The 15946-nt window shown below is 40.0% G+C and overlaps 1 protein-coding gene across 29 annotated transcripts in view; it reads right to left on the reverse strand.

Moving 5' to 3' along the window:
- Window positions 1-15946, reverse strand: part of CADPS (calcium dependent secretion activator) — a 481890-nt gene that overhangs the window by 463976 nt on the left and 1968 nt on the right. The gene's annotated exons all lie outside the window — the stretch shown is intronic.

Genomic DNA, 15946 nt, shown 5'->3' on the forward strand with positions numbered 1-15946 from the left:
CTTTCCAACAATGTCATTTATTGCCAGCTCATAAGGAAGTAAACATACACTTAATTTGGCATATTTAATTCATGCTGCAGCAAACCTGTATTTCTTTAGTGAAAAGTGGTGAAAGCAAATAACTACCTTATGCTCTTCTGTAAGAGCTCAACACAGCCTTCCGACTCAAATCCTAATTGAATATTGACTAAAAGATAGCTTTGAGCTCTCAGCACATAGAAATTAAAGGACAAATATGAAAAGCTCATTGAACTAAACAGCAGATCCACAATTGTTTAGAAATGCTGCTCTGGGGAGGTAGGGTGGGTGGGGAATGTGCTTCGGATTAATTAAAACAACTACAAATCTTAACCTATGTGTGTTCGCTTTGAAGGTCTATAATGCTGAATCATAATACACAGCAATATATATAGGCTGCCTGTGAAAAGTAGATAGTAGAAAGAAATCTTTTTTTTTTTTTTCCCCTCTCCAGGGAAACAGGAAGGGTGGCAAACGATGCGGAGCCATTGCCAAAGCTCATAGGAAGTTGTTTCTAACTTGGTCATGGAAAAATGCTATAGCAAATCATGTCCTTTGCAAATGAGACATTCTGCTCGTGTTGACAATATTCTTTGGAAATTCTGAAGCCTCAAAATGCCTCATAGGAAAAGACGTCACTTCAAGACAAGGTCAAGGCCAATCACTCCCCATCTGGCAATCATCCAGGTGCCTGCATTATCTTTGATTGGTCCTTTGCCTCAGTTCGGTGCTATTTCCACTGGAGCTACTAGGAGTACAAATCATTTTCAGAGGCTCCTGACTGCCTACCAAATAAAGGACAATAGACAAAGTTCAATAGTATTCAATATTTACCACTCCCTGGTCCCAACCTGCCTTTCCAATCTTATTCCTTGTGAGGAATAAGGAATTCCTTGTGAGGAATCCTTTGTGGTCTGGCTTTGTGTGGCTTCTGTGCCTTTGCTCATGTGGTCCCTAGAATACCTGTTTTCCTGCTTCCCCATGTTCATTCAGATTCTATCTATTCCCTAGCTGCAACGCAGCCTTCTCCACCACACCAGCTGTGACCCTCTGGCAATTAATGTGGTTTGTTGAAGCCTTTGAGATGGTGTAATGACCTGAAGACCCAGGAATACAGGCATCTTATCTTAGACCAAAGTCACCTGTCTTCTCAGGAGAACTATACACACAGATAACAGTGTCAAATGAAAAATAAATTCCCTCTTTATCATTAGAACTTTGGAAGAGTAGACCACAGTATGGAACCTTTCTCTACCCCTATGTCCACATTCAAATTGTACCATCTCTATTAATAGATAAAAGATGATAGTACCCAAGAATGTGCGAGAAGAGAGACTACCGGAAACCATATGCTTCCCTTTCAACGTGAGAGACTCTGACCACTAATAAATAGAGTCTAATAACTTTTCTTAGACATTACCACTAAGATCACAATCCTCCCAACTGAGGAGGATTAAGGAAGGAAAGAGAGTATGAATGTTCCTTACTCCCTGGATGCCTGTGAAAACCTAGGTCAGGTTTTAGGGTGGAATCCTACAGTGGTAGGGACAAACCTAAGAGTCTCTCCTAGTCTGTTTGGGCACCTTTTAAAAAGTTTTTCTTCCCAGAAAAGCCACCAGCCAGGCCCCCTCCCCTGTCTTTCTGTGGGCTTGACATAAGCCTGGGCTTACTCTGGGGCTCATGGCCTTTTGGGGCCAGATTAAGCTCCATATGAGTCCTCAAGGTCAGCCTGGAACCTGAAATGGAATCACGTGTACATTTTCTGAAATGACACTGGGTTTACTATGATCTTTGTCCAAGAGTCATTATGGTTTTCACAATGTTAGGCAGAAGTGTTTTTGTACCTGCGTGGGAAGGTATTAGAATATTGGTCACTGAAATTAAATACAAAGGGCAGGCAATTTGTTTCACATATTTAAGATTTGTAAGAACAGAAATGAACACTTATATCCCACACATTTATGACACATACATAAAAATTACTCTGATAAAATCAACGCAGTAGTCAACAACTGTTCTAGCGAAATGCTTTTGAGCTAGTGATTCAAAACACTTCTACATATAGGCATTCATTTTCTGAGATTTTCTACAAACTTCCCCACAATACTGTAAAGATGATCTGTGCTGGATAAAATGTCCAGGCCTAATTGGCGACCTTTTCTTACAGTGTGAAGACATTTACACTCCTCCTTTCTCCTTTCTCCATGCTTTCCACACACTTTGCTTAGATTAATCTTCTTAAAATATTACAGTGGTCATGTCTCAGTTCTGCTCAGAATTCTTCAGCGGTTCTTCACCGCCCACCAGATAAAATCACCCCCATGCACAGCAAAGGAAACCATCAACAGACGAAAAGGCAACTGACTGAAAGGTAGAAGCTATTTGCAAATGAGCTTTCTGATACAAGGGTAAGATCTAAAATATATAAAGAGCTTATGCAACTGAAACCAAAGACCAAATAATCCTATTAAAAAATGGGCAGAAGACCTGAATAGACATTTTTCCAAAGAAGACACAGAGATGGCCAACAGACACCCAGAAAGATGCTCAACATCACTCATCGTCAGGTAAATGCAAATCAAAACCACAAATGAGATATCACTTCACAGCAGTCAGAATGGCTGGTATAAAAAAGACAAGAAATAACAAGTGTTGGCAAGGATGTAGAGGAGAGAGAAGTCTAATGAGGCAGCTCCTGTGGAAAACAGAATGGAGGCTCCTCAAAAAAATAAAAATAAAATAGCATACAATCCAATGAGTCCATTACTGAGTGTTTACCCAAAGAATCTGACAACACTAATTTAAAAAGACACGTGCAGCATTATTTTCATCACGGCATCATTATTTATAATAGTCAAAACATGAAAGCAACCTAAGGGGCTAGCCATAAATGAATGGCTAAAGAAAATGTGGCATATCTACACAATGGAATGTTGCTCACCCATAAAAAGAATGAGATTTTGCCATTTGCAAGACCATGGATAGACCTAGAAGATAGTATGCTAAGTGAAATAAGTCAAGGCAGAGAAAGACAAATACCCTATGCTTTCACTTAAGTGTGGAAACTAAAAAACAAAACAAACAGAAAACAGAAACATACTCATAAATACAGAGAATAAGCGGGTGGTTGCCAGAGGGAAAGTGGTATGGGGATGGGCAAAATAGGTGAAGGGATTAAAAGGTACAACATTCCAGCCATAAAATAAGTCCAGAGGATGAAAAGTACAGCATAGGGAATGAATAAATAAATGAATGAATGAATGAATGAATGAAGCCCCCCTCCCAATACCTGTACCCTGGTGTTGAAGGATATCCACCGTCCTGACCAACCTTTATTCTTATTTCTTTTATCTCTGATATCAGAACCTTATTCAATCATATTTGTTCAGAGGTCCTCAAACTTGCTTTGCATTACATCATCTCTGAATACTTGAAAATATCTACCCTTCCCTCCAAAATACATCGTGTTACTATCCTTTGATTTTCTCAGTCAGCTGGAGGCTTAATTCAAATGCCACTTCTTCCATTAAGTCTGGAGGAACTCTATTTTATCTGGTAATCAACAAAGGCATGGTGACCAGAGTCTTGAAATTTCCCAGGAGCCTAAAGAAAGGTCTGAGACCTTAAATAAAATGTATTGTCTCCAGTATCTACAACTAAAAATGAAAACTCAAACCTAAAAATGTTCAGGTAAATGACTTCCAAACGTTTGTTGACTTCATTAATTGTTCAGTGTAGTACTCCTATCACTAGAATTGAAAACAGTTGGTGAGGATTCCTGTGAATGCACCATAATTCCTAAGGAATCATAGTCATTTACTAACCAAGTTATATAGACAAATAGTTTTAAGGCAAGATTGAAATAACCCTTCCAGTTTTATTAAGAATACAAAAATAAATGAATGTGAGGTATATTTTAGTAAGTTTACTAGGAGATGGGGTAGACCTTCAAAGGTCTGCAATGGCCTCAGGCATACTTTGTGTGAACCAAAGACCTACAGCATAGCAGTGAGCCCTAGATGCACTCAGGAGGTCAAGGCTGGTGCTCTATAGTTTTGCCCAGCCAGTGGGACTTCCCCATACCTCACTTTGCCTGCCACAAAAGAGGGACGTAGGATGGATGCCCCAGTACTCAAAAAGGTTGTTTTAAAGAAAAGATGAGGGGCGCCTGGGTGGCTCGGTTGGTTAAGTGTCCGACTTCAGCTCAGGTCATGATCTCACGGTCCGTGGGTTCGAGCCCCGCGTCGGGCTCTGTGCTGACAGCTCAGAGCCTGGAGCCTGTTTCAGATTCTGTGTCTCCCTCTCTCTCTGACCCTCCCCCGTTCATGCTCTGTCTCTCTCTGTCTCAAAAATAAATAAACGTTAAAAAAAAATGAATAAAAAAATACAAAATAAAAAAAAAAAAAAAAAAGAAAAGATGAGATCATCTCAGTGAACATGCTATAAACGGTAAGGAACATTTATTACTGTTCTCTAAATAATCACGAATTCAATAATCATGAGTTCTGCATCAATAATCTATTGAGTTGTATACATATTGATCAGACACCAGAGGATACTAAATGAAATCATCTCTGTAGAGTCAGGAGAAAAAGAACTGATCTACCTTGAAGTTAGGTGTGCTAAATGCTTCAATATAGTTACTAGAGCATATGGCTCAGAGGGCAGGGCAGAGTCAGACCACCTGGGCCCCAACCCCTCTCTCTAAACTAAATGTGTGACCTAAGAGAAGTTTCTTTACTGCTTTGTCTCTTGGTTTTCTTGGTAGGGTTGAGATGATTAATAGTTACCTTACAGAGCCACGGTAAAGATTAAATGAGATAAGGCTTATAAATTTATGCAGCAGTGACTCCACAGAATAAACATCCCATAAATAGTCATTATTTATTCCTGTTCTTTATAATGACTGGGTGCCATCATCCACCTAGAGAGTGATAGAAGGCAAGTGATAGAAGGCAGTGCAGGGATGCTAAGTGGTTTAATAGGCTGAAGTTGAGGGTATGTGCAGAATTGCAAGAGTAGAGCCTGGCTGGGGAGAGAGGATCCATTTAGGCCACGCAAATGAGTTTATAGTGTATCTTGTGCAAGAAACAGAAAGCCACCCAAGAAGTCTGAGCAGAGAAAAGTCCTGATTGGGTCTGTGCTGCAGAATGATCACCTTGGTATCTGGAGGAATGTGGGCAGGAAAGGAGGCAGAGAGAACAGTTAAAAAGATATTGTTGCAAAAGCCCACACAAGCAATCGTGAGCACCCAAAGCAGGGCACCAGTAATGAAGATGAAGAGAAGGAGAAAGACGAAAACTTGCACAGGAGGAACATCGACAGGAAGTATGTGGCCTTTGGTGGCTAGGACGACCAACAGTAAAGATTCGAAGTTGAGTTGTGCCCTACCGTGTTGAACAGTTCAGTTATATAGTAGCACCACTAGGACAGTCAGTGAATCAGAAAATAGAGGAGAAAGAGACTTGGTGAGAAATTCTATTGTTGGGTGGGCTGAAGACATCCCATGGGACATGTCATGAAGGTCAATGTTCTTCCAAGTGTAGTCTGCAGACCTGTGTCATCATCCATGAACTGCTGGTTATTGGTCCTTACCAAGATAAAATACTAGTATGAGAAATTACATCAACTTCATCATTAAGCGGGTCAATCCAGCTGACATTTGTGTGTGTGTGTGTGTGTGTGGCAAGACTTTCTTGAAGAAAGTAGTGAGTTAACTTACATTCCAGTGCAGTTCCTTATCTCATTGTAGACCCATGATGAAGTGCTCACTGACTTGAACCAGTCTCAGACCACACCTTTGACAGCCTGATGAATGGGTCTGGAAGCCTGGTGAGAGACTCACGCTAGAGTCAAAGATCTGAGCATGGGAGGTGTAGGGATGTCAGTAGCTAACACCATCATTAGTGGTGAAATGGCCCGGAGAGATGATATAGAGAAGGGGGCTGCATTAGTCCAGTATGGCGGCCATACGAAGTACCACAAACTAGGTGGCTTAAGCAGAAATTTATCCTCTCACAGCTCTGGAGGCTAGAAATTTAAGATCAAGGTGTCTGCAGAGATGGCTCCTTCTGAGGCTGTAAGAATATATTCCATGCCTCTCCCCTAGCTTCTGCTAATCTTTGCCGTTCCTTGCTTGAAGAAGCATGACTTTAATCTCTGCCTTCCTCTTCACATAGTGTTCTCCCTGTGTCTCTGTGTTGAAATTTCCCCCTTTCAATAAGGACACCAGTCGTAATGGATTAGGGTCCACTTGACGGACCTCATCGTAACTAATAACATCTGCAAGGACCTTATTTCCAAATAGGTCACATTCTGAGGTACTGAGGATTAGGACTTCGACATGAATGGGGCACGTGGGGGTGGAGCAGGATGGGAAGGGGGACTCAATCAACCCATAACAAGGGCCAAGGACGGAGACTGAAAAAACACCAATATTTAAGATTCAGACACCACATCCTGCCTTATAAGTTACATTCTCTGTTGGTGGATCTCGACTTCTCAACCAGATTGGTAGGTTCTTAAAGATCAGGAAGGCTGCCTAAAACGTCTTTGCATATTTTGTCTCCAGGATTTAGGGAGTTTCTTGTATGTAGAAGTGGCTCAAAACAATGTTGTTTGATGATGTATAACAAACAAAAATTGAATATGGAAGAGTCCTCAAGAAATGTTTTGAACACAGTATGTTATGACACGCCGCCTTATAGACAACAGTTGCTGCACTTGTCAGAAAAATCACCAAAGTCGATGTTCAAAATATATTTTAACTCATTTGCTTAAACAACTCTATGCCTACCATCCACACCAAAAGGCTGTTTTTCTGCATGGGCAACAGAAGGCACAATTATTTGTGAAATTTTTCAATGTGTTTTGTTTTCTTAAGCGATACAGTAGATTCCCTGTTCCACTCTGCATGTTTGCCAAAATCCCATTGTCTTTTTGAAAGCAATACAGCCCCTGGTGGGTATGTAACTTAGCATGCGCTCCTGGAACACTTAGGGATTTTTTTCTTTTAAAGTTAACCTCCAAGCATCTCGCAACTTTCCTAGTGCACGGAAGTGATCCAGAGAAACACCACATGACAGGTTGATATGTTCCTCCCACAGGCTGCTGAGAGGACATATATATGTTATCAGGTTATTCCATTTCTCTCAATTCTAGAAAAGTAGTCAGAAGCTGGGAACACTGGGGGGCTTGATAATTCTTTTTTTTTTTTTTTTTTCAAAACTCTCAATGTTTGCCCTGTTTGTTAAAATGCAGAGAGTGGGTTAGCAAAGATAATTTTCCCCTTGACTAGTGAAAGGCATCAGAAAAATCGATACCTCAGCAGTTTTACTGTTTTATAGACACCCATCCTATTCTTATTACCACATCCAGTATACAAGAGCACTAGCAGGATAGTTATTATTTATTTATATCCTAACTATACTCAGAAAGGACTTTAGACAGCTTACAATAAGAGAGACAACAGTCCCCAAGTCCCCTAACAGAATAAAAGCAGACAAAATCATCTTTATTAATGTTTTTAATGTTTATTTATCTTGAAAGAGAGAACGAGTGCGCCTAAGCAGGGGACGGCAGAGAGAGAAGGAAAGAGAGAATCCCAAGCAGGCTCCAGGCCGTGAGCACAGAGCCCGTAGCAGAGCTCGATCCCACAAAAGGGGAGATCATGACCCCGCCAAAATGATGAGTCGGAGCCGGGCAAACTGAGCCACCCAGGCGCCCCCAAGTATATTTATGTCTAAACACGTAGAACTTAGAGATTCTTTTCTAAAACCTTGGCAACAATGATGCTAATATTTTAAATAGTCTTTCACTAAAATGCTGTTGACTAACCATTCTTTTTTTTTTTTTTTCCTTCAGAAAGAGCTAAATCAAATAAAACTTACTGAAGAACATATACCCAATATGGAGATTCAGTTCTGACTTTGGTTCTTTGAGACTTCATGTTTGGCCATTTAAACATGCCCTATGGTGATTCAAGTTCGGCAGGGATTCAACCATATCAAGAAATTCACAATTGCTTCTAGTCTTTAAAAGAAGACACCTCTAGAATATCTCGAAATGTGTCCATTGTTGGTATAAACAAGCGAAGCTGGGAAGTAACTGATGGTATGTTTCTGCTACATAAATTATTTTGAAACCATTTGGTAATTGGTCAACTCTTCATGTTTTCCATCGAGAAGTTTTTATAAAAATAAATATGCTGCGTATCTATAATAGAAGCAGACTGTATTTAAGACTCTTTCACTTACTCTCCTTAGAAGCTCCCTAGGAATTTCAAGTGTGGAATTTCAAAAATAATGTTTACAAGTACCTGCTTTGTGCCAAGCACTGTTTTGGGAAATGGGTAATCAAAGGGCAGTAAATGTGGTCCCTGTCTTTGGGGTTCTTACGGTCTAGTGGGAGAGAGGCTACACACATAAGGTAATTTAAATGTAATGTACAGGAAGTAAAGTAGAAATAGAGTAGGGAGTTGAGAAAGCACTTAGATTTGGGTAAGGTTTCCTGAAAGAGAGAACACTTGAGTTAATCAAAATACAAACGAGAACAAATGAGGCAAAGAAAGGTGAGAAAGGGGCGCCTGGGTGGCTCAGTCGATTAAAGTATCTGACTTTGGGGCACCTGGATGGTGCAGTCGGTTAAGCGTCCGACTTCAGCCAGGTCACGATCTCGCGGTCCGTGAGTTCGAGCCCCGCGTCAGACTCTGGGCTGATGGCTCAGAGCCTGGAGCCTGTTTCTGATTCTGTGTCTCCCTCTCTCTCTGCCCCTCCCCCGTTCATGCTCTGTCTCTCTCTGTCCCAAAAATAAATAAATGTTGAAAAAAAAAATTAAAGTATCTGACTTTGGCTCAGGGCATGATCTCATGGTTGGAGATTTCGAGCCCCACCTCGGCCTCTGTGCTGACAGCTCAGAGCCTGGAGCCTGCTTTGGATTCTGTGTCTCCTTCTCTCTCTCTGTTCCTCCCCCCCACTCATGTGCGTGCTGTCTCTCTCTCTCAAAAATAATAAACATTCAAAAAAATTAAAAAAAGAAAAAGGTGAGAAAGATGCTCTAAAATAAGGAACAGCGTGAGCAAGGGCACTGTACTACAAAACAGTATGGGGCATCTGGTGGACAAAAATGCAGGAATACTACTATTATTGTTACTGATAGCATCTGTTCAATATTTACTCCATATTAAGGAATTGTTAAGCAATTAACATGCTTTTTTCTTGTAATCCTCAATATTACTCCCCCGCTTTCCAGATGAGGAAACTAAGACTTGAAAGAGATTAGATAGTGTTCCCAAGGTCATACAGCCACCGGGTCACGATAGTGACTAGGGATTTGTTTTTTTGTTGTTTTTTTAAAATACGAAATTTATCGCCAAATTGGTTTCCATACAACACCCAGTGCTCATGCCAACAGGTGCCCTCCTCAATACCCATCACCCACCCTCCCCTCCCTCTCACCCCCCGGCGCCCCCACCCCGAGAGTTAGTGAAATGTTTCAGTACAAAGAAAATAGGGATGTATTGGACCCTCAACTCCACCCATTCTGTAAGACGATGCCACAGTGATAGATAACCACTGCCTTCTAGGTCTATTTAATCATGTCAATAATGATGATCACAATGATAAGAGCAATAGTGAATATAAGGCATGCTACGGTCAGTACTTTACATATATTAACTTTCTCAGTCCTTTTACAGATAAAAACAACACGACATGGCACACATCAACTTGAAATCATAAGAACATTTATGCAGCACTTACTACATGCCCAACACTGTTCTAAAATGTATTATCTAGTGTATTATCTCACTTCATTTTTATAAGAATCCAATAATGAAGGTACTCTGACGAGTAAACTGAGTCACACAGAGATTAAATAGGTTGCCCCAAATCAGAGGCAGTTTGGGGTACAGCCAAGGGAACAAATCCAGGCATTCGAGTTTCTGAATCTATGTCCTTAACTACCGTTCTTTACTGTCCATCATAAGTCAAGTGCAATGAACAGACTTACAAACACTGGCTGACTTCATCCCTCTTTCTTTACCTGCTATTAACAGAGAACTCTATCATATACTTGGATGGAAAACTGAAAAAAAATAGCAAGGTAATACGAATCATCAGCTCTTCAATTCTGCAGAAACTATAAATCTGATCCTAACAAGGAAACTGTTGCCAGAGACAGAGAACATAGAGCTCCAAATTCCAGATCGTTTTCTTGGATGTGTTCCAGGGGCCAGGGTCAGACCATCAATATCTGTGCAACAATAGCAAAAAGAGATGGTGTTGGAAAGAACCAGAGAGCTGGTGTCTTCCCATCCAGATGCATATAGTATCTATCTTGGAGCGAGCAGAATTTTAGTTAAAAATGATCAACACTTCATTATTTAGGTGATGGCTTGGGAGTCTCATTTCTATTGCTTTTTGCAAACTCATACAAACTCAAACCCACCTTCATCCTCCAGTTTTCAGAGAAGCCAGAAATACAAATTTTTTGGCGAAGTAAGCTCATGGTTTTATATGTGGATAATTAGTTCAAAAAATTGAAAAAATGTAGAAAAAACAAAATCTACCTGTGGTTCCCTTTTGGCCCACAGGTCCCAGTTTACAAGCCCTCCTTAGTTTATAGTCTTCTAACTTTTTTTTTAAGTTTATTTATTTATTTTTGAGAGAGTGAGAGAGAGAACGGAGGAGGAGGAAAGGGAGAGGGAGCAAGAGAATCCCAAGCAGTCCCCACACTCAGCAGGGAGCCCATGGTGGTCTCAATCCCATGACCGAAAGATCATGACCCAAGCCGAAATCAAGAGTCTGGCCCTCAACCTGAGTCACCTGGGTGCCCCTGCAGTCCTACAATCTTTTAAGATCTCACCTCCTCATCTGAAAATATAGTTGGACAAAGTGAGCTCTAAATTCATCTTCATTTCAGACTCTTTGAAGATACTGCCTTACCATGTAATGTAAAAACATAGCAAAGAGAAGTTTGAAGGAAATTAGAAGTCTTGATCATGAGTAACTGCATTGTTCAGCAAGGACTATCAACTACTACACAGAAATGGCACCTTGGAGATTATCTGAAGCTTCCCCATCCACCTCTTCATAGGAAAGATAAAGAAATTACCCAGAGACAGAAGTTGACTTGCCTACAATCAGAGGTGTATTCGTGGTACAGACTGAGCTCAGACACAGTGTCCTTTCTCTTCATTATCCAGGCTTCTTCATTCTGTCAAAGAAGTCAGGTCCAGCCAGGCCTGTAGATCCCTGCACTGGATGTTTTCCTGTTACATACGCCAATAAATCTGTCCCTTCCCCTTTGTGTTCCTTTTGATTTAGCCACTTGAGTTGGGTTTTTGTAACTTAGAACCAAAATAATTTGACTAATAGTGTCCCACAAACAATGGCTCCTTTCCACATTCCTGCTACCTCATGCTCTTCTCCAGAGTGGGATACCTGTCCTTCCTTATGCTTACACAAATCACACAAACTCTTTTAGACCTAACCCTAACCCATTTCCTCCATGAAGATTTTCCCTATTCTTAAAACCAATCCCTTGTGTACACATGCGCACACATTCTCTTCCCTTATACTTTAGTATTTGTAATCAGCATCTTACAATTAAACACTCGCTTATTCTCAACTTATCTGACATGTATAGATGTTATCTTCCAGACTAGAACATAAGCTCCCCAAATCAAGTACCTATCTCACAGGTATCTTCTGGTTCTGTAACCAAGCCTGGGAGAGTGCTTGGTGCAAGGAGTAACGACTCATCTATTTAGAACTTATTTCTAAGTTAGTAGAACCCTCTTAATCATAGCTGTATAGACATCTGGCCCCAAGTCACAAACACTGATTATATTTTAATGCAATAGCCTAGGACTATATATTAAATTTGCTTTTGTAGGGAGAAGATCTATGAATCATTTGACTTTCCCACTTTACACAGTACAATTCTTCAAGAATGAAGGATTTAATTTCCTTTGTTCTTCAGTCCAGTTTTAGGGAAGCATAAGGCTATTCCAAGAATGTAATGAAGCAAGAGCCCTCTCTGATTATTTTTTTGGTGTTCTTCATCTTCAGAATTTCTCTGCTAGTACCAGTGCGAAACAGTTCCTGCCCATTTCACCAAGGAGATTGGGAGGAAAATGCCAGAAAGCATATATAAAGACTTCAGTTCTTCTTCTGATAAAGAGAGAAACAATTCTGTTTCAAGGAATCCTGGCTTAATAGCCATTTCATTCTCTCAAAAGGTTAGAAGATTTATTTTTTAAAATCCAAATCATATGTTGCATTGACAAAGCAACTCTTAAGAATTCTGAATAGTAGAGCTAACCCAAATGCCCCAAAGCATATCTGAATGGACGAATCACTATTATGGATTTGAAGCATATACATATACTGATGCACATACATAGGTAGCTAGGACTAGGTCTTAACTTTTAGGAAAGGCATGGGCTCTTGAGTCACGACCAATTAACAAAGCCAAATAAGTAAACGAATAAAGACAGAATTTCTGTGGCTAACAATGACTCAACATTAGCCATAATTTCATGGCAAGATATAAGATGAATCACATAGAAATGGGGAACTTGAACTTACAACACATTTGATCTAGTCATTAAGTCCTCTTGAATGAAACAGGAGTTCATATAAAATAAACATGATTTTAGGATTGCCCCGTCCCTCATCATACACACACGCACGCATGCACACACACACACACACACACACACACACACACACACACACACAGATATACATGTACGCAAATGTATATATGCACCCAATATTCATTTTGGATGTTTATAAACCAGACATAATCCCTACTAGTATATTAAAAAATTGGCCATGCCAATCTAAACATTAGAACTGTTTACAGTGCCCGCTTTTACATTCCCTCAGTTACTTCTAGAAGTAGCTAGTTCACATGAGGTAGCCACTCATCACCGTTACTACACAATTTAGAAACATATGGTGCAGCTTTACCATGTGAACCACTGGGTATTCACTTTCCCATTATGACAAAAGAGGGAAAATAAAAAGCACAGAACAGTTTTACACATTGTCGTTTATGAGCTGCTAAAACATTGTGATAGTTTGAAGACTAGATTTTTGTTTTTGTCATTAATTACCTACTAGCCTGTTATATTTAGTTTCACTGTAGTACAAGAAAAGTAGACCTATAAATGATAAAATACGATTACACATGGTCTAGTTAAAGTCCCTTCTTTTAACTAGGGAGATTATTGGAATGACCAGGCACTCGTCCCCAGGAAAAGCAAAATCAAAGTAATTAACTAACAAAATGATCCAGGAATGCTACCTTCTCTCCCTCTGCCCTTTTCCAACTGTTTTTCTGAACTAAAATACCTTTTTTGGTTTTTTGCTTGTTTTTTGGTTTTTTGTTTTGTTTTGCTGTTTGTTTGCTTGTTTTTGTTGGTCTTCAGCTCAAACCACATAGAAAGCCTGACCATAGTCTGGTGTTCCGATTTACCAGCCAATAACGGCCCATCTCTCTCCTTCATATTCTTTATGAGGTTAATACCTAAATGTCCATTTTGTCTATGTTGATGATTTGATAGGTACCCAAAGGGAGAGGAGCGGATCTCTCTAAACTCAAATAGAAATAACTCTGGGTAAAAGAAAAAGTACACCTGACATGTTGTCAGGATGCTAAGATTCTATTTTTCACTCTAGAATATTTCTGGCCCGTGTTACATATTAAAAAGACAGGATTTGAAATCAGAATACCCCATGCCTCAGTTCCCACTCTTCCTCCTATCCACATAGTGGTTCAGGCAAATTATAAAACATTCTGAGTCTCAGTGTTCTCTTCTGGAAACAAAGATGGTAATTCCTACGCTGTTAGAGTTAGGAGAATTTTAAATGAGCAAAGAACAAAAAACCAAATTAAATAAAAACTAAGAGAATTTCAATAAATTACCTATTTGTGTTAATTATGCATCAATATTGGTTCTTTAACTGGAACAGATGTAACATACTATTGTAAGATATTAATAGGGGAAAACTGGGGCTGGGGCATATGGGAACTATTTTCTCAATTTTTCAGTAAATCTCAAACTCTTCTAAAAAAAGCTTATTTTTAAAAAATGATCTAAGTGAAGTGCCTTGCACATAGTAGGCACTTGAAAAATTGCAGCCAATGTATGACATAGAGTATTTGGTTTCAGAAAGTGTATATTACACTCCGCATGATATTTTTCTTCACCTATATTGGGATATAACAGACATGTAAGATTGTATAAGTTTAAGGTGCACAGCGTGATGATTTGACAATACAATCTCTTCTTCTCCCCAATCTGGCAACTTTTTCATAGGCAGTTTTCTCTGGCTCCCTCCATGTCATTCTATTTCCTTTTTTGCATCATTTTTCCTCTAGCTCTTTCTAACTCATCCGTTTCTATGTATAGTTTACAACCGGTTTCTATTTCTCTGAGACTCATTTAAGTTTATCAATCTTGTTTGTTAACAGGCCTTAAATTTTATCACAGCGCTTATGCAAACATTTCAGTTACTTTCATTTAAAAGAATACATCAAAGTTCCAAGCTTTCTGCTTGGAGAAAAACAGCAAAACATCCTTTCTAAGACACTAAAAACGTGAAGACACAGAAATGGAAAAGCTTGTTTTCTTTTGTAATAAGGAGATAAATATTCAGCTTCCCAGTAGAGCCAAACAGCCCTGAGGCAGCTTTGCAGGAATATGCATTTAGCACTAGTTTGCTGCAATAACTAAAAATAGTTGGACCAAAAGCCAGTGTTATCTATCCATCCTGTAGTCTCTTCGATGGTAAGGTCATGCGTAAAAACAGAACCCGCCTGCCCCTCAAAACCACAGCTTTGAATTGATTCAGATAAAACATGTAATCAGACCAGAAAAACTTAACCTCACGATGACTTTTCAGGTGGCTGGAGTTTCTGTTTAGAAGAAATGGGCCACTGTGAGAATGGATTTCTCTCCCCATTCCAGTACCAAATGTAAGCCTCTATTCAAAGGACAGAGCTCTAGAGCCTTTTGACTGATAAAGCAAAGTTTGTTTTATATTTTTCTCTTTAAATCACAACAGTTTTCATTACCAAAGGAATAGGACATCTTTGGTTGGTGCTGTCATGAATGGGATAGATTTTAAAGATGACATTTCCCCTGCTACCCCACAATTACCATAAAAATCACAAGCTAAAGCTTGAAATATCAGGCCCTGTATGTGGATCCAACACCCAACCTTGATAGGAAATCCAAACACTTTTATTGTTGGGAGGATATTCTTGTCTATGATAGTCCAAAATAGAGGCTGAAGAAGCAAGGGGCCCCTGATGAGGGGCAGAGTGGAGGGAAGCCCACCTGCTATTCCCCAACCAGGAAATGAGTCGGATTTTTAATAAAAGTGATAACCCAACCCACCATTCTGGTGGCAGAAATAAATCATCAGCGCTAGCTGGGGTGTGTACATATAGAAGCAAAACAAACAGAAATCTGTGCTCACTCAAGATAAGGGTGGGTAAATGTAGGAAAACCTAACACTCTACTACCGCAACATGTAATTCAGTCTTAAATGGCAGCAACCAAGAAATTCACTATTTTAAGACCCCGTCCCTGTGGGGGCTTCACCGGCTATTATCTCAAAATGAAATTGGCAAATTCACTTAAAAGAGACAACGGAATGCCGACTTTCTTCACTAACTCACTCCAACTGGGGACCTGACCTCTTCTCTTCGGGTCCCGCCACTGCTTCTTATCCTGCAGTAACCTCCCCCCCCCCTCCTTTCTCTGGCTGCAGAACAGCTGATGGAAATAGGCACTTTTTCACATCAAAGGCAGTCCGGAGCCGCCTCAGCCGTGCCCCAGCCTCAGACACAAAAAGCTTTTGATGCTTGTAATTGCGAAGCTTTTTGCAGCTGCACTTTATCAAGCCAAAAG

This window comes from Leopardus geoffroyi, chromosome A2, assembly GCF_018350155.1.
Source record: "Leopardus geoffroyi isolate Oge1 chromosome A2, O.geoffroyi_Oge1_pat1.0, whole genome shotgun sequence".
NCBI lineage: Eukaryota > Metazoa > Chordata > Mammalia > Carnivora > Felidae > Leopardus > Leopardus geoffroyi.